Consider the following 19029-nt stretch of genomic DNA (forward strand, 5'->3'; position numbering starts at 1 on the left):
ATGCGGAATGAAGCAGGGCAAAGACTAATAGAGTTTTGCCAAGAAAATGCACTGGTCATAGCAAACACCCTCTTCCAACAACACAAGAGAAGACTCTATATATAGACATCACCAGATGGTCAACACCAAAATCAGACTGATTATATTGTTTGCAGCCAAAGATGGAGAAGCTCTATACAGTCAACAAAAACAAGACCAGGAGTTGACTGTGGCTCAGATCATGAACTCCTTATGACCAAATTCGGACTCATATTGAAGAAAGTAGGGAAAACCACTAGACCATTCAGGTCTGACCTAAATCAAATCCCTTATGATTATACAGTGGAAGTGAGAAGTAGATTTAAGGGTCTAGATCTGATAGATAGAGTGCCTGATGAACTATGGAATGAGGTTCGTGACACTGTACAGGAGACAGGGATCAAGACCATCCCCATGGAAAAGAAATGCAAAAAAGCAAAATGGCTGTCTGGGGAGGGCTTACAAACAGCTGTGAAAAGAAGAGAGGCAAAAAGCAAAGGAGAAAAGGAAAGATATAAGCGTCTGAATGCAGAGTTCCAAAGAATAACAAGAGATAAGAAAGCCTTCTTCAGCGATCAATGCGAAGAAATAGAGGAAAACAATAGAATGGGAAAGACTAGAGATCTCTTCAAGAAAATTAGAGATACCAAGGGAACATTTCATTCAAAGATGGACTCGATAAAGGACAGAAATGGTATGGACCTGACAGAAGCAGACGATATAAAGAAGAGGTGGCAAGAATACATGGAAGAACTGTACAAAAAAGATCTTCACGACCCAGATAATCATGATGATGTGATCACTAATCTAGAGCCAGACATCTTGGAATGTGAAGTCAAGTGGGCCTTAGAAAGCATCACTACGAACAAAGCTAGTGGAGGTGATGGAATTCCAATTTAGCTGTTTCAAATCCTGAAAGATGATGCTGTGAAAGTGCTGCACTCAATATGCCAGCAAATTTGGAAAACTCAGCAGTGGCCACAGGACTGCAAAAGGTCAGTTTTCATTCCAATTCCAAAGAAAGGCAATGCCAAAGAATGCTCAAACTACCGCACAGTTGCACTCATCTCACATGCTAGTAAAGTAATGCTCAAAATTCTCCAGGCCAAGCTTCAGCAATACGTGAACTGTGAACTCCCTGATGTTCAAGCTGGTTTTAGAAAAGGCAGAGGAACCAGAGATCAAATTGCCAACATCCACTGGATCATGGAAAAAGCAAGAGAGTTCCAGAAAAACATCTATTTCTGCTTTATTGACTATGCCAAAGCCTTGGACTGTGTGGATCACAATACACTGTGGAAAATTCTGAAAGAGATGGCAATACCAGACCACCTGACCTGACTCTTGAGAAATCTGTATGCAGGTCAGGAAGCAACAGTTAGAACTGGACATGGAACAACAGACTGGTTCCAAATAGGAAAAGGAGTGCATCAAGGCTGTATATTGTCACCCTGCTTATTTAACTTATATGCAGAGTACATCATGAGAAACGCTGGGCTGGAAGAAACACAAGCTGGAATCAAGATTTCTGGGAGAAATATCAATAACCTCAGATATGCAGATGACACCACCCTTATGGCAGAAAGTGAAGAGGAGCTAAAAAGCCTCTTGATGAAAGTGAAAGAGAAGAGTGAAAAAGTTGGCTTAAAGCTCAACATTCAGAAAACGAAGATCATGGCATCTGGTCCCATCATTTCATGGGAAATAGATGGGGAAACAGTACAAACAGTGTCAGACTTTATTTTTTCGGGCTCCAAAATCACTGAAGATGGTGACTGTAGCCATGAAATTAAAAGATGCTTCCTCCTTGGAAGAAAAGTTATGACCAATCTAGATAGTATATTCAAAAGCAGAGACATTACTTTGCCGACTAAGGTCCGTCTAGTCAAGGCTATGGTTTTTCCTGTGGTCATGTATGGATGTGAGGGTTGGACTGTGAAGAAGGCTGAGCGCCAAAGAATTGATGCTTTTGAAGTGTGGTGTTGGAGAAGACTCTTGAGAGTCCCTTGGACGGCAAGGAGATCCAACCAGTCCATTCTGAAGGAGATCAGCCCTGGGATTTCTTTGGAAGGAATGATGCTAAAGCTGAAGCTCCAGTACTTTGGCCACCTCATGCGAAGAGTTGACTCATTGGAAAAGACTCTGATGCTGGGAGGGATTGGGGGCAGGAGGAGAAGGGGACGACCCAGGACGAGATGGCTGGATGGCATCACGGACTCGATGGACGTGAGTCTGAGTGAACTCCGGGAGTTGGTGATGGACAGGGAGGCCTGGCGTGCTGCGATTCATGAGGTTACAGAGTCGAACACGACTGAGCGACTGAACTGAACTGAACTGACGGGGGAGGGTTTTGGTGGAGGGACAGAATGGCAGTTTTGGGTTAGCAGATGTAAGCTATTATATATATTATAAATGACAGGGTGCTACTGTATACTCTATTCAATATCCTGTGATAAGGTGTGATGGCAAAGAGTATTAAAAGAGAATATATATATAGAACTGAATCACTTTGTTGTACAGCAGAAATTAATAGGACATTGTAAATCAACCATACAGTAAGAATTTTTAAAATTCATAAAAAGAGTAAGTGAGGACCATTCAACTTTGCAGGCAGGTGCCCACCCTCTGCTCTGTGGGGCTGAGGGAGTGTGGGCTTTCTGTCGAAGGAAGCTCCTTGGCTCTCCACGGTGAGATGATGCTCACAGGCGATGACCTACTTCAAAAGCACCTGCTTAGTTACTCTCTGGCATCCCAGGCTTTCTGATAAGGAAATGGTTTGTGGGGACTGGAATTCCAAGGTCAACAGGAGTCAGGACATGAGCTTAGAACAAGGGGCATGTACTATGAGTCTAGAACAGGGGGCATGAACTTTTGCTTATAAAGGCCAAATAGTAAATATTTATGACTAAATAGAGACCATGAACCATGTGATTTCTGTAGCAACCTCCCAACTCTGGCCATTGCAACGTGAAATAATATGCAATTGATGGACCTGGCTGTGTTCCAACAAAACCTGTTTAAACAGCAGGTGGTGGGCTGAATTTGGTCTGTGGGCCGTGCTTTGCCAACCTGTGGTCTAGAATTTCACATTCAGAGATCCTGGGGGACTGTGTGTTGACGTGTTGGGGCACTTCTTGGATCACCCAGTTGCAAATGTGCTTTGTGACTTACTCAAAGTCACACGGCTGGTAAACAAGGCTGGGATCCCAGGCCAGGTCTCCTGATCCCTGTCCAGTGCAAATTTTAACTGCCCAGGGAAATGCCACCTCCTACTGTTCTCCTAATGTACCTACTATACTGACAATCCCAGACGGTGGGCACACAGAAAGGAAAATGGGTGGCCTTTTTCATCCCCCTTTAGCCAGAAGGTTTAGTAGGAAAAACGGTCAGTCACTCTGAGTTGCCTTCTTCTAGAAGTCCAGCACAGAGTGACTCTGAGCGGGGTTGAGGGTCAGCCTTTACTTCGCCTCCTGGATCCACCGGGCTGCAGCGAATCAGCATTCAGGAAAAGTCGCTGTGGTTCACTTCTCAGCCCAGGTTCCCTGGCAAGGACACTGCTGCTCTAATCCACTGAACTGCTGCTCTGATCAGAGCAGAGCAGGCAAAACGAGGCTTGTCTTTGGGGAATTAACCTTAATTTGTCATGTGATTTGTTTCTGTCCACCTGACTGTAGAAGTGTGGTGCGTTTTAACTCTGATTCTGCTTCAAGGTTCCTACAGTCTAGTTGTCAGTTAATTAAAATGCAACACTTGGAAAACATTTCCAATGCAATAAGAAACCTCCACGTGTATATGCTTGTATACGTGTGCATGTGTACATACACTGTTCTTTCAGTGAGCAAACAATAGTTATTAGAGACTGTGTAGTAGCATTAAGCCACTTTAGGAAAGACAAAATTTTTTGTGAGTATGCCGTAATCTATCCCACCCCTCCTTCCCGTCATGCCCTTTCTATTGCTATGCAGAGCAGTTTGGGTGTTTTTTTCCCAGCTTACAGACAATGCCCGAGATTCAGTGTGGTCTAAGAAAATGAGGGTCACTTCAGTGTCTTGCCGGCCAGAACCATTCATCCCTGTTGGATGCCTTGAATTACCTAAAACTAGTAAAAACTTTTGAAAAGCGTCCTTTCCTTTCTTTGGAAATAGAAGTTTTAGCTTTTAGGCAAGGACCATTGACTGGGCAAACTGTCCTCCTTTCAGAAGAAGGGTCATGCAAGGATTTAGAATCCTCCTGGCCACACTACAGGGAAATGGGTCATTCTTACCAGCACACACTGGATGTTTCATCTGGTCATTTCACAAAAATAAATATCGAGTATTTACTCTGGGGAAGGTGCTCGGTGTTCCTAAACCTAAAACGATGAGAACAGCGACTTAAGACTTCTTTGATTTTTAACCTGACATTAACCACAAAATGGAATTATTAACCTTCCGTTAACAAAGCAGCAGAGCAGAAACGGTGGTGAGGGTCCAGGTTGTTTCCCGAGGGAACTGGGTACGTCATGCGTGTCCTGGTTCAGGGAAGAGCAGCGGCCGGGGATCTGCCCTGCTGCACAGCCCTGGCCTGGCGATGCTCCTGGGCCCTGCTCATAGAGGGAGCCTTGACGACCAGCCTGCGGATGTGAGTGCTGAAAGGGGCTTCAGGACATCCCTGGTCCCTTCTCTCTCTGTGCAGCTGCACTGGAACCAGCACTGCCAGGCGTGTGGCCACTGAGCAAACCAGAACCCGGGGCTGGCACAGTCCCATCGGAGAGTGCCGCTCCTGGCTGGCCAGCTGTGCTTTGTGCCTGCACCTGTGTCTGAGCTGCTGGAGTCTGTACCCATTTCTGGTTCTCTCCCTGACCTCTGGCTGCCTTCCCCTGGCGCTCGGTCTGCTGGGTCACCTGCCAGCTTTCCACAAACAAGCCTCCTGACAGCTCCATCTCCAGTTGTTTCTTTTCCAAATCTGGTCATTAGGAAACATCTCCTGCCCTCTGCACCTGGCCCCCCATCCCCTTCCAAGGCCCATGGATGGTTCCATTTGTGCCTTAGCTTGGAGTTATTAGCTACTATTTTTCTGGGATGGTATGAGCCTTCTGGAAACTTCATATTAACAATTGCCACAGGAACAACCAGTTTAATAACAGCTTTAATCCTCTGAAATCCAGGTCCTCCCAAAAGAGTATCCCCTTGCCTCAATCTGTCATTTTCAAAGCAAGTGAATTTACTCATTAGCAATCAAAATGATTACAGTTCAGATGTCTATTTGCTAATAAACCTGATATCATTTTAAGGGCATCAGTTGTACAGTGAAATTCCTGCATTTGTCTGGAATCATGATGCTTTTGCCATTTTATTTCATGGCTCATGTTTTAACTCACTGCATATCTTAACCAGCCGTATTGTAACAGGGTGGTGCTATATTTGAAAAGTGACTTCACTTAGCCCAGAGATATAGAAAGACACTGACTTAAGGGGAGGAACCCTGATTTTTCCTGTCTCCGCTTAGTTTGGACTTGTCATTTTGAAGGGACATGATCTGCTAAGATGATGTCAGAGCAGTGGTTCACATGGACCTGGTTATTCCTGGATTTTTGCCACGGATTCAGGCTTCCCAAATGTCAAAAAGAATTTGATCATGGCCCTGGCTGTTCCCTTGTCTTTGACATTAAAAACCAGCAAACGTGTGTCATCTCCCAGCTTCCTGGTTACCTCCCACTCCCCCATTCCTGATGATGTCCAATCTCTTTTCTGTGGTTTGCTTCTGGATTTTATCAACCTAGCTTCCTAAGTATGATTTAATCTTACAATTCACTCTGAGCTCTGATCCCATCTAGTTTTTTAAAATGAATACCTTTATGGTTTTTTTTTTTTAATTACACATTTTCATTGAAATGAATTCATACAAAACAAAAAGGTACCAAGAAAGAAATTTAAATACCACCTGACCTTATACCATCCAATGACAAGCGCCAACTTCTTGCTAGATACCCTTTCAGGCATCTATACACAGTTTTATAAAAATGGGATTTACTTTACTTTCAGTTCTATGTCTTGCTTTCTTCACTCAACCAGATGTCATTGTGGAGAGAGAGTTCCCCATGGGTCTCTTGTGCTCCTACAGGTCTTTCTGGGCATGTGCAAAATTGCAAGGTCATTTTTCAGGACTGCATTGATAGCAGACTAGCTGAAGGATATCTTCCTCCTGGACAAAGGGCCATCTTGCTTACTGCTTGCAATAAAATGGTGGGTTCACTTGAATGTCAATGAAACCTCTATCTGAAAGGACACAGTTTACATGTCTATAGACAAGAATTATTTTGGAGTAATATCTACAATTTTTCAAGAAGCAAAATTGCTTCCATAGCATCAGGGTACCCCAGGGGTGTCCTTTACAGTCTGGATAAATCCACAGTTTCCACTGAAGCGCGTTTCCCCGATTAGCACTAAGCAAACAGAGGCAACGAACTCTAGTTGCCTCTCAGAGGGCAGCAAAACATTGGGAAACAGGCAAGGGCAGGGTTGACTTCAAGTTCAGCTAGAGGAGAGCCGCCTTCTATCCTTTCTGATTCAGAGCAGGGCTGGTCTCAGAGCTGGGGGATCAAGGTGTTGAGGGTGCTGAGGAGCCAGAGAGGGGCAAAGAAGAGGAGACAGCCATTAAAGTCATTACAAACACATCCATCATATGTGATAGTAATGGATTTCTATTCAAACCCACTTGAATTTCATGAAGCAAAACTGGTACCCCATCAAGTGTGTTAAAGCTGGGTGTTAATAAATGAAAACTGAGAGTAGGAAAAAAACTAAAAATGATACAGGATTTTGGGAAAGGGTCTAGAAGTAGCTCTATTTTCCCTTTTATTGCATCTCAGTTTTATTTCCAGACACAAATTTTCTCGGTGGAAGTGCCCACAGTTCAAAGTTCTGAGACTGGCCGTGAATCTCTTTTTAGCACCTTTTCATGGTAAAAAAAAAATCTGGGTTGTTTTCCTCAGGGCTGGCCTGGAAGGGGCCTCCCTCCCTCCTGCATTTGGAGCTGCATTTTAATGAGACCCCAGGGGATGACTCTGGGGATGCAGGGAGCCAGCACTCAGGTTCATTTAAGAGACTGGCTTTTTTAATTTTATTTTTTTCCTTCTGGGTCTTGGGCAATGCTGAGCACTCCAGCTGACGAGTTTAGCTCTCCATTCTGAAGCACCAGTGCTTTGGTTCACTGAAAAGTCCCGAGAGGACTCAGGGACATAAGAATGATGTGTGTCTAGTGACCACAAGGCTGTCTTTAAACGAGGAACAGTTTCATAGCACGAGGAAGTCTGCTCAATATTCTTTAATAACCTATGTGGGAACAGAATTTGAAAAAAAGAATAGATTCATGTGTATGTGTATCTAAATCACTTTGCTACACACCTGAGATTAATGCAACATTGTCCATCAACTATACTCCAATATGAATAAAAATTAAAAACATTAAAAGAACTGTTAGGAAAATTCCACCTCTGCCAGGTGCCCTGTGTCAACTTCAAGGCCCATTCAAGTGTTCATTCAGCAGCACTTACATTAAGCACATGTTTTAGGTTTCAGAACTTCCAGGATGAGCAAACACAGAACTCATGTCTGTTGAGGCTTGTTGTCCAGTACATGATAACTCCCCAGACAGACCATTGTAAGCAGCCTTTTTTGTTGTTGTTAGTTTCTCAGTTGTGTCCAACCCTCTGCTACCCCATAGACTGTAGCCCATCAGGCTTCTCTGTCCATGGAATACTCCAGGCAAGAATACTGGCACGAGTTGCCATTCCTTTTTCCAGGGGGATCTTCCCAACCCAGGGGTTGAACCTGGGTCCCCTGCATTGCAGGCAGACTCTTTACCATCTGAGCCACCAGAGAAGATCCCAAGCAGCCTAGAAGTGGCCAAAGATTCATGATGATGAGAAAAAAAGCTAGGAACAGACCACCTGACTAATACCCACTCCCATCTGAGTAACAAGAGTTATTTATATATATGGAGAGACATAAGACATATATGCTTATATATGCAGAGAACATTTCTGGAAGCATAGAGGATAACTGGTTATTTCTGGAGGTTTGGCTTTGGGGAAACAGGCAAAGAGATTTTTACTTTTCACTTTATACCCCTCCATATGTTCAGAAAGCATTCTTTTTACAATGAGCAAGCATTACTTATAAAATAAAACAACAACAACACAGCATGGCAGTGCCATCAAAAAGATATAGATGGTGAGTAATGGAAGTGATGAAACGAGTTACTGGAACTAAACTTAGGAATTTTCTTGACCACCTTAACTGGGGTCAATTTTTCTGTCTTCTGGAATCTCATAGGCTTTTGCTTACACATCTCATGCATGATACCTTATCATTCTAAACCAGCATTTCCTTCCCCTTCCTCCTTCCCTCCCTCTCCTCCCTCCTCTCCTTTCTGCCTTCTTCCTTCTTTTCTTCTACAGATGTTGATTGAGATTCTATTATGGGCAAGGCAGATGATTCAATACTGTGTCATGACCAAGTTTTGGGACTTCCTCAGTGGCTCAGCAGTAAAGAATCTGGCTGCAATGCAGGAGATGCATGAGACATGTATTCAGTCCCTGGGTCAGGGAGATCCCCTGAAGGAGGGCATGGAAACCCACTCCAATATTCTTGCCTAGAAAATCCCACGGACAGAGGAGCCTGGCAGACTACAGTCCATGGGGTTGCAAAGAGTTGGACACAACTAAAGTGACTGAGCAGAGCACATGATCAACTTTTGCTGAATATGACAGAAAAAAAATAGTGGTTCAAATAAAAAACAGAAATTTGTTTCTCTCACACAGGGGTCGCACAGAGTCTGACACGACTGAAGCGACTTAGCAGCAGCACACATGAAAAGTAGTCCAGAAGTAAGCACTCCAGGATCTCTATGGTAGCTCCAGAGTCATCAGAAACCCAGGTTGCTCTAGCTTGCTGTTCTATCATCCTTGGCATGGCAATTCAGGGTCTAAGATGGTTGCTGCATCTTCAGCTCTAATGTTCAAATCCAAGCAAGCCAAAATGAGGACTAGAGAGGAGCTCATACTCTCCCTATTTGTGAGAATTTCTAGAACTACCACACCACACTCTGCTTAAATCTAACTGGTCAGAGCTTAGCCACATAGTCACATCTAGCTGCAAGGGAAGCTGGGACCTGTAAGAAAGTTGGAACATGTAGGGAAGCTGGAACATATAATATTTTAGTGGGATGCATTGCTGCCTTCGATAAATTTAGGATTCTTTTTCTAATTAAAAAAAGTGGAGACCAGATATTGGAAGGTCATGCGCAATCTCTGCTACACATAGGAGCCAAAACAGTCCTTGTCTTTATGATGCTATTCTCTAGTAGGGAAACTAGACAGTAATCCAACAATCATGAAAATAACACTAAAATTGCACATTGCAGTAAGTGAAGTAAAGAGAAATTTCAGTGGGTTCTAGAAATATATAATTAAAAGTCCTGACCTACTCTTGGGGGAAGATATCCCCAAGAAATATGTAATGAGGTTGGAGAAATAGGCAGAGGTCAACCATGCAGGGCCTTGTTGTCTATGTCAAGGATTTTGATCTTTGTCTTAAAAATAAAGTCATCCATGGAAAAGTTTGGAGCAGGTTGTAGGATTGATTTTGTTATTCTTCTATGATTATGTTATAAAAGATCTTTTTGACAGCTCAAAGCAGTATGTGCTAAAGGTAGGAAGAGTGGATGTGAGGGGTGAGATTGCACATCAGCAAAGGGATGACTGTAGTCCAGTTCAGAGTGTCTTCCTCTTTTGGAAATTGCCAGTGGTTGCTGGTGAGGCTGCTCGGGGTTGTGCCATTTGTCTTGTCCTATCCTACTGAAGGAGGAGGGAAGGGCCTACAGCCACCAGAGAGGAAGGTCTGCACTGAGTCATGTGGAGTCATGTGGAGTCATGTGTTATTTATCTGTGTTTTTCCAGTGATAGCACAGCCTGGTAAACATGGTCGGTTGCCTACCCAGCAGCTATTTCACTCACCTTTTTCCTGCTGAGTGAACCCTGATTTACTCAGTTGCATGGTAAACTCAGTAAGATCGATCCCTCCTTTATCCACTGGGGATAACTCATGATAGTACAGATATGATAATCCCATACTTCTTCCCAGATACTTTCCCAGCTTTCCTGTATCTAGTGATAAACTTATGACTCAGTGAGGTGAAATGGAGTTTCTTGCCTAATTGCCCTAGCTAGAGAGAGCAATGTTGAAAAAGTGTGCTGAACGTAGGCATCGTGCCTTGTTACTAATCTTAGAGGGAAAGTCTCCAGTCTTTAACCATTAAATGTGATTTCAACTGTGGGTTTTTCACAGATACCCTTTATAAAGTTGAGAAAGGTTTTTTTTTGTTCTTCGTTTGTTGAATGTTTTTATCATGAAAAAAAACGTTGAATTTTCTCAAATGCTCTTTCTGTATCAACTGAAATGATCATGTGATCTTCCCCTCTTCATGCCATTAATGTGTATTACTTTGATTGATTTTCTAGTGTTGAGCTATCCTTGAATTTCTGGGATAGACTTAGTCACAGTTTAGAATTCTTTTTATATGCCGCTCGGTTTGTTAGTATTTTGTTTATGATTTTTGCATACATATTCAGAAGAGCTATTGATCTGTAGTTTTCTTGTTAGTGTTTGCCTTGCTTTGATAAGACAGGGTAATACTAGCCTCATAGAATGAGTTGAGAAGTGTTCTGCCTCCTTCTGCTTTTTGGAAGAGTTTGTGAAGAATTGGAATTAGTTATTCTTTAAATGCTTGATAAAATTCATCAGAGAAGCTAGCTGGTTTTGTTTTCCTTTGTAGGCAGTTTAAAAAATATCATTACTAATTCAATCTCTTCCCTTGCCTTTTCAGATTGTTTATTTCTTCTTAAGTCAGTTTTGTTCATTTATGTCTTTTTAGGAATTTGTCCATTTCATCCAATTTATCTAATTATTTTGCATATAATTCCATTCATTTTGCATACATTTCCTTTATAATTTGTTATTTTTGTAAGATTGGTAATACTGTTCCCTCTTTTGCTTATAATTTGATTAAGTTGAGTTTTCTTTCTCTTTTTTTCCTGGTCAATTTAGCTAAAGGTTTATTAATTTTATAGATTTTTTTCAAAGAATCCACTTTTGGTTTCATTGCTTTTTGTCTATTTTTTCTATTTTCTATTTTGCTAATTTCCACTCTAGTTTTTGTTATTTCTTGCTTTCTGTTGACTATAAGTTTTTTTCCAGTATCTTAAGGTAGAAGGCTAGGTTACTGATTTGAGATCTTTCCTCTAAATGTTGGAATAGCTGCATTCTCTAAGTTTTAGTATGTTGTATCTTTATTTTCATTAATCACCAAAGTATTTTCTAACTTCCCTTTTGATTTTTGCTGTGAAAGTGAAAGTGAAAGTCACTCAGTCCAAATCTTGGCGACCCCATGGACTGTAGCCTGCCAGGTTCCTCTGTCCATGGAATTCACCAGGCCAGAATACTGGAATGAGTAGCCTTTCCCTTCTGCAGGGGATCTTCCCAACCCAGGGATCGAACCCAAGTCTCCCACATTGCAGATGGTTTCTTCACTGTCTGAGCCACCAGGGTTTATTTAGTAGGAGTATATTGTTTTCCCACATATTTTTGAATTTCCTAAAGCCTTACATATTCTAATGAATAGAATGTTTCAAAATTGAGAATATATCACTGTGGTGATTAGAGTTTTGAAAGACTGGTACTTCTATATTGTTTGCACAAATTTTCACAAATTGGTATACATCCCCTGTGGAGAACAGTATGGAGGTTCCTTTAAAAACGAAAAATAGAGCTACCATATGATCCAGAAATCCTACTCCTTGGCATATCTGGAGAAAAACATGATTTAAAAGGATACAAACACCCAAATTTTCATTGCAGTGCTATTTACAATAACTAAGACAGGCAAGCAACCTAAACATCATTGACAGACAGATGGCAGAGAAAATATGCTACAAATATACAATGGAATATTACTCAGCCACTAAAAAAGAATGAAACAGGGAGGAGAGAGGGGGGTTCAGGATGGGAACATGTGTATACCTGTGGTGGATTCATGTTGATGTATGGCAAAACCAATACAATATTGTAAAGTAATTAAGTTCCAATTAAAATAAATAAATTTATATATATAAAAAAAGAAAAAGACAAATTCACTTAAGGCCATGAAGCAGGCATTCAAAAGAGGATGAACACAGTAAATATGATACAATGTTTTATATGAATAAAAATAAAAGTGTAATAATATAATAAATATAATTTTTATTAAATAAAAAGAATGAAACAATGCCGTTTGCAGCAACATGGATGGACCTGGAGATTATCATACTAAGTGAAGTAAGTTAGAGAAAGACAAATGTCATATGATATTGCTTATATGAAGAATCTTGAAAAATAATGCAAATAAACTTATTTACAAAACAAAAACAGATGAACAGATTTAGAGAATGAACTTATGGATTCCTGAGGGCATGGGTCAGGAGGAGGGATTGGTTGGGAGTTTGGGATTGACATGTACACGCTACTCTATTTAAAATGGATAACCAACAAGGATGTAGCATAGGAAACTCTGCTCAATATTCTGTAATAACCTAAATGGGAAAAAGAGTTTGAAAAATAATAGATACATGCATATGTATAACTGAATCAATTTGCTGTATACCTGAGACTAATACTGTTAGTCTCATGCTGTTAATCAACTGTGCTCCAATAAAAAATAAACATTTTTTTTAAAAAAACCTAGTACTTTCATCTTGTTTGTACAAGCTCTTGCTTTTTCTAATGAAGCAAGCTGCCATGTTGCATACAGATAGAGAGGCCTAACTATCAAGAACTGAGGGCGGCCTCTGGCCAACAAATCAGAGTCCAATGGCCCACAAGCAACTGAGCCAAAGGACCCAGCCAATGCATACTTGACTTGCAGAAACTGTGAAATCACAAATGTTGTTGTTTTTAAGCCACTAAATTTTGCATTAACTTATACAGAGTTTCTCTGTCCACAGAATTCTCCAGGCAAGAATACTGGAGTGGATAGCCATTCCCTTCTCCAGGGGATCTTCCCCACCCAGGGATTGATCTTGGGTCTTCTGCATTGCAGGTAGATTCTTTACCATCTGTGCCATCAGGGTAGCTCGCAGTAGATAGCAAATATAATGTAGTTAATTCAAAAGAAGGGTCCAGGTCCTTTGGGTGGACCAGCCATTTCTTTCTTTTTATTTCCTGTTTCCATGATGTATGAGACCTTGAAAGAACCCTAACTCACATATTCTCTCTTTGCTCCAGCAGCTCTACTAGGAACTAAATTGTAAATCAAATTGGGTCTGCTCTAGGGAACTGACCATCTTAGACTCAAGAGAGGAAGAATCAAAAGACCCTTCTGGAAGTTCAGTTTTCCAATCTTTCATTCAGTACTGGGGTTAGATGGAGGTTGCTGTTTCTAAAGCGTTTCTTTGTTTACCATTTGGTTATTGTACCCTGGTGGCTCAGAGGTTAAAGCGTCTGCCTGGAATGCGGGAGACCTGGGTTTGATCCCTGGGTTGGGAAGATCCCCTGGAGAAGGAGATGGCACCCCACTCCAGTACTCTTGCCTGGAGAATCCCATGGAGGGAGGAGCCTCAGTCAGACATGACTGAGCGATTTCACTTTCGCTTTCACTTTCACCCAGTGAATAAATTTGGTTGTTTATAGTGGTAAGGGAGGAAGGGGAATAAAAGACTAGAACTCTCAAACCTTTACACCTAATCCTTATTATGATGAAAGCAGAGTATTCAGTATTCATAGTAGGTGTTCAGTAAGTGTTCATTTTTTCCCTATCATGTTTCTTTCCCTTAGATAGTCTTCCAAGCCAGGAAGACTCAGAGAAAAGACTCAAACCGTTGGCATTATACCCCAGAACCATGGTCTAATGGGAGGTTGTAAAACTCCTAATTTGTCTGCTATTCATATGCTTATTGATAACCTTTGTTGAAAGGGGAATTCAACTCAACAAACATCTAGGTGATGGGTATTATTACACTGAGACCTCACAAACTGAGATGAATAGAGCATGGTTTCTGTCCTCAGAGCTTTTAGTCCAGAACTAGTACCTGTATGGGATAAGTTCATCTTTATGGATCATCTCATAATTTGAAGTTAAATTGCTAAGAATCCACTGATTTTTTTTTTTTCACTACACTTTCCATAACCCGTCCTGCTAAGTGATCATTTCAGGAAATCTAATAGTTCTTCCATTGTAGCTTCAGTCCTGGTGATGGATTTTTCCTGAAGCTATCTACCTGGGTGCTGCCTTGGCTCCCACTCCTAGAACAGAAGCCTACCCTGAAGGAACTCTACTGGCCTATACGGTAACTTAAGTGCCTAAACATCAAGTCAGTTCACGGCCATTGGTCACAAAACGTCCACAACTCTATGACATCTATGGGGTAAATGGTTCCCCACAGTTGTGTAAAGTATGCTTGCACAAACATGAGAGATAAACAGCTTGTACACTTACAGGGAGCAGGAGTGGAAATATGGGGCAATGGTCCGCTTGACGTGGAGCAGGAATCCAGGGATGCAGGAGAGGGGTGGCGCAGGGGTGTCAGAGGAGGAAGGGGAGGAAGGCCTTGTCCTGGGCGTCTCCTCCAGGTGCGCACCCGACGCTAACATTCACACAGGAATTTGCTAGCCCACCGTTGCTATCAGTGCCTGTACAACCGCAGGATTTGCAGTGTCCTCCGTCTAATTCTGGTCTCAGAGAGTCTCAGACCAAGTAGGCTTGTCTCTGCGTTGAGCGTCCCTGCCCTGCAACCACTTGAGGGCAGCATCCCACCACTGGGGCTGCTGCCAAGTCTGTTCTCGGAGACCAGTGACCACCCCTTACAGGCAACGGGTTTCCCAGGTGGCTCACTGGTTAAGAATCCGCCTGCCAAAGTAAGATATGCAAGAGACGTGGGTTCAGTTCCTGGGTCAGGAAGATCCCCTGGAGGAGGGCATGGCAACCCACTCCAGTACTCTTGCCTGGAGAATCCCATGGACAGAGGAACCTGGTGGGCTACAGTCCGTGGGGTCACAAAAAGTTGGACACAACTGAGCATGCCTGCCCTGCACTAGTTAGGCTACAGTAGCCTTCGAAGAACAGCAGAGCACTTCAGGTGCCGACACTCCCGTCTGCGTTCCCTCCCGTCTCTGTCCGTCGAGACCCACACTGTGTCCCAGACAGAAATCTCCCGCCCAGATCCACCCTGGCTGTGGCTCTCAGGCCCTTCAGCAACCATGCTTGTCCCCTAGACTTCCCTCATGCAGACGGCACCCCAAGGTCTTTTCTGCTTTAATATTTCCTCCATTATACTTCCAACCGGAGAATACCAGGGACGGGGGAGCCTGGTGGGCTGCCGCCTATGGGGTCGCACAGAGTCGGACACGACTGAAGCGACTTAGCAGGAGCAGCAGCATACTTCCAACACCTCCACCAGTTAGATACAACCAGCTTCTGAACACCCATCATGGGGTGTCAGAGAAACTCACATCACCTTATTACAGTCATTCTGGGAAGTGGACCTTTACTTCAGGGAAGAGGTTTCCAGAAGTTTTGTGAATTAAAATGGTACTGTCTCCCTCCTGCAGCCATATTTTTGTTGCTACAAGAGGTAGATATGGGTGAAGAGGGATAAAATCCTTGAGCAAATTGTTTCATGTGACTGTATGTGTGAGACGTTGACCCACATCAGGATTAGAAGATTAGAATGGAAGCCCCTGCCAGCTTCACTCTTTTCCCTTCTGGAATTCCCAGCACACCTCTGGCTCCAGGTTGGGAATGGATCACAGCGAGATTTCTGAGGACAATAACCAGTTTCCAGAGCCACTGCCTGGAGCTTTGGAATCTGCCCTGAAGGGGCTTCTGTGCTGGACACAGAAGCTGTGTTGGGGGGACTAGCTTCCAACCAGAAGGAAACTCAAAGTTCAGTTTTCAGATGGGTAAATAACTACGTACCAATATCTGTCAGTCAAATGTTGACTGAAAATTTCCTGGATTTTTCCTGGTCTTCTGAATACATCCAGACCTTTCTTTGATCTTTTCTAGGAGGTGATTGTATTCTCACTCTGAGTCAGCTCAATTAAAAAATTAATGAATGAACCTGTGTGGAGGGAGAGAAAGGATCGAAGAAAAGAAAACTGAACAGGCGCTGGGAGACCATGGCTCAGGGTTTTTCCTTAAGTATTTGGGTGACACTGTGTCTTAGTGATCTCACCGTTAAGATAAGCGGTTGAGGCAGCTCCGTTCTTGAAGGCAACCTGCAACGCAAACGTTCTCTGCGGACACCCTTTCCTTCCCCCTTTGCCTGCCCGCCCCCATTTCTCCCTTCTTGCTCTGCTTATTCGGCACTCTCTCCTTTCACTGTTCCTTTTCCTCTTCTCTCATGTCTGTTTTTATTTCCAGATCTTTACACAGACTCTTTTATTTTCATCACCAGGCGATCTGTGCCAACAAGTGTGATGCAAATAAAGTTAGACAGGATTTTGGTTCTGACTGAATAAGAATTGCTCCACTTGAATTTTTTAAAAAAACAACCCAGTCCCTCTCAACTGATTCTATTCAAAGTTTCTTGGCCTCTGAATTTAAGGAACAAGTTGTTCTCGTGGGAGGTTAATTATAAAATGTTCGGCCCACCCCCTGCCCCAGGAGTGACCAACACACAAAACGAGTCCCCAGAAGGATGTGCAAGCTCAGAACAGTCTTCCAAAGTGAGGACTTTCCCCTCACCTACCAGGTCAGTGAATCCAAGTTCAAAATTTAAAAATTCTATGAAGCCAAGTCTGTCTAATGATAGTGAGTTGAGGAGTCTCAGGAACATTCAGCATTTTCTGGCACACACACACACACACACACACACACCCCACACCAGACCGTCACTGTCAAAGCAGACTGGAATTAGCAACTCCAACTTTCTAAATGGTCTCTCTTGCTTATAGAAACAAGTGGCCATGGTGGGGTAGTACATTTGGGAAGAATAAGAAAAACCACAAAAAGATGAAGCATCTTGCACTTCCTAGTTATGAGTTAGGGAGAGAATAGGATTCAATTGCCTGAGGTGGGTGACATAACATGAATAAATCATGGGAACAGGACATAATTCTACTCTTTCCACCATTTTTTATCAAGGAGATGGAAAAATCAAATTGAATCAAGTGGAATAAACAATACCTTTGTGCCTAAAGTCCAAGATAGGTGAGAAGAAATTAAGAGAGCTCCTAGCTGCCCAGATAAAGTACCCTCCAGGCAGTTAAGATGGGCATAGCGTCTTAGCAGATGTTTTGATGCCTTGTCCCGTATCCCTGGAAACCACCCGAGTTTGCAGCTACGGTGAGCAGTTTCTGCGTGCTGCCAGCTTCCCAGCTCAAGCACCTGACCCTCTCTTCTCTGTATGAAGGCTTTCTCCGTCCTCACCAGGCATCATTGGACTGCTCCCAGGCACAACCCAGAAAGTCAAAGGGGAGTTAATGCCCGCAGAGGCAAGTCTCTGGGAAGTAAATGGGAAATAGGAGCCAGTGATAGATGCCGCAACCTCCCCCATTCTCCAGAGACATGCTGTTACATCACGGCCCACCTGGTACTCAGGGTAAGGCAATGATTGCCCACAGGTGGAGGCTGCTCCTTGGCGCTTCCTTGAACAGGCGTTTGGCTTTCTCCATCTCACTTTCCCTGTTTCCTGCCTGGAGCCTCCTGACTTCACTTCACAGACAACCTAAACCCAAGTCCTTGAAGTCCTTGTCTCAAAATCTGCTTTTCCGGGAACCCAAATGAAGGCTCCACTAGGTAATTATTTTTTGGTAAATATGCATAATATAACATTCACCATTTCAACCACTTTTAAGGTTAAGTGGCTTCAAGTTTCATCCATGTTGCGTCATGTCATAACTGCATTCCTTTTTTTAAAAGTCAGATGTATTGAGATACAAGTTGCATATAGAAACATTCACCCCTTTGAGCTATAAAGCTCAGTGGGTTTTGATCAGTGAACATAGTTGTGGACCTGCCCCATAAATCAAGATACAGAACATTTTCCTCACCTTAATGCACAGCGGCGTTAAGTACATTCACATTGTCGTGAAACTATCACCACCATCCACCTTCAGAAATTTCTCACCTTCTCAAGTTGAAAGCCTGCACCCGTTATCTAACAACTCCCCATTCTTCGCCTCCTCCCAGCCTTTGTAACCATCATCCTACTTTGTGTCTCTATGAACTTGACTGTTCCAAGAAACTCATATGAATCGAATCATACATTTATTTTGTCTTTTTGTGGCTGGCTTATTTCACTTAGCATAGTGCCTTCAAGTTTCAACCACGTTGTAGCATTTGTCAGAATTACATTTTTTTTAAAAATTCAGATATACTGAGGTACAAGTTACCATATATATCAGTCACCCTTTTGAGCTATACAGTTTAACGTGTTTTGACAAATGGACACAGTTGTGGAATGGCTGCCATCAATTAAGATATAGAACATTTTTATCACCTCAAAATGTCCTACTGTGTTCAAATAGCCAGCACACACATAAAAAGATGCTCAACATCACTATCATCAGGGAAATGCCAATCAAAGCCACAATGAAATATCACCTCACACCTCTTAGGATGGCTCTTATCAAAAAAATTTCTTTCCTTTTTAAGGATGGATAATATTCCATTGTATATATATATTGTTTGTAACCTTTAAGAATTCATGTTAATCACTGGGTAGAATTGTTGAAAGACTGTAGATGGACTGGTTTTCAAAAAGGAAAACATTCGTTTTTGCTGCACAGCAAACAATCCCCAAATCTCAATGGTTTATAACAACACATATTCATTTTTCTCACTGCCAGGTGTGCAGGTCTGCTAGGGCAGCTCTGAGTCACACTGTGGGTCTGGTTCAAATCAGCAATATATGTCTTTCATTCTTTGTGGACCAGCAGTCCCTGGCACTGGTGACTTTCATGGTGAATGGTAGGAGCACCTGAGGAGGGACGGGAT

This window comes from Capricornis sumatraensis, chromosome 21 (assembly GCF_032405125.1).
Source record: "Capricornis sumatraensis isolate serow.1 chromosome 21, serow.2, whole genome shotgun sequence".
Lineage (NCBI taxonomy): Eukaryota > Metazoa > Chordata > Mammalia > Artiodactyla > Bovidae > Capricornis > Capricornis sumatraensis.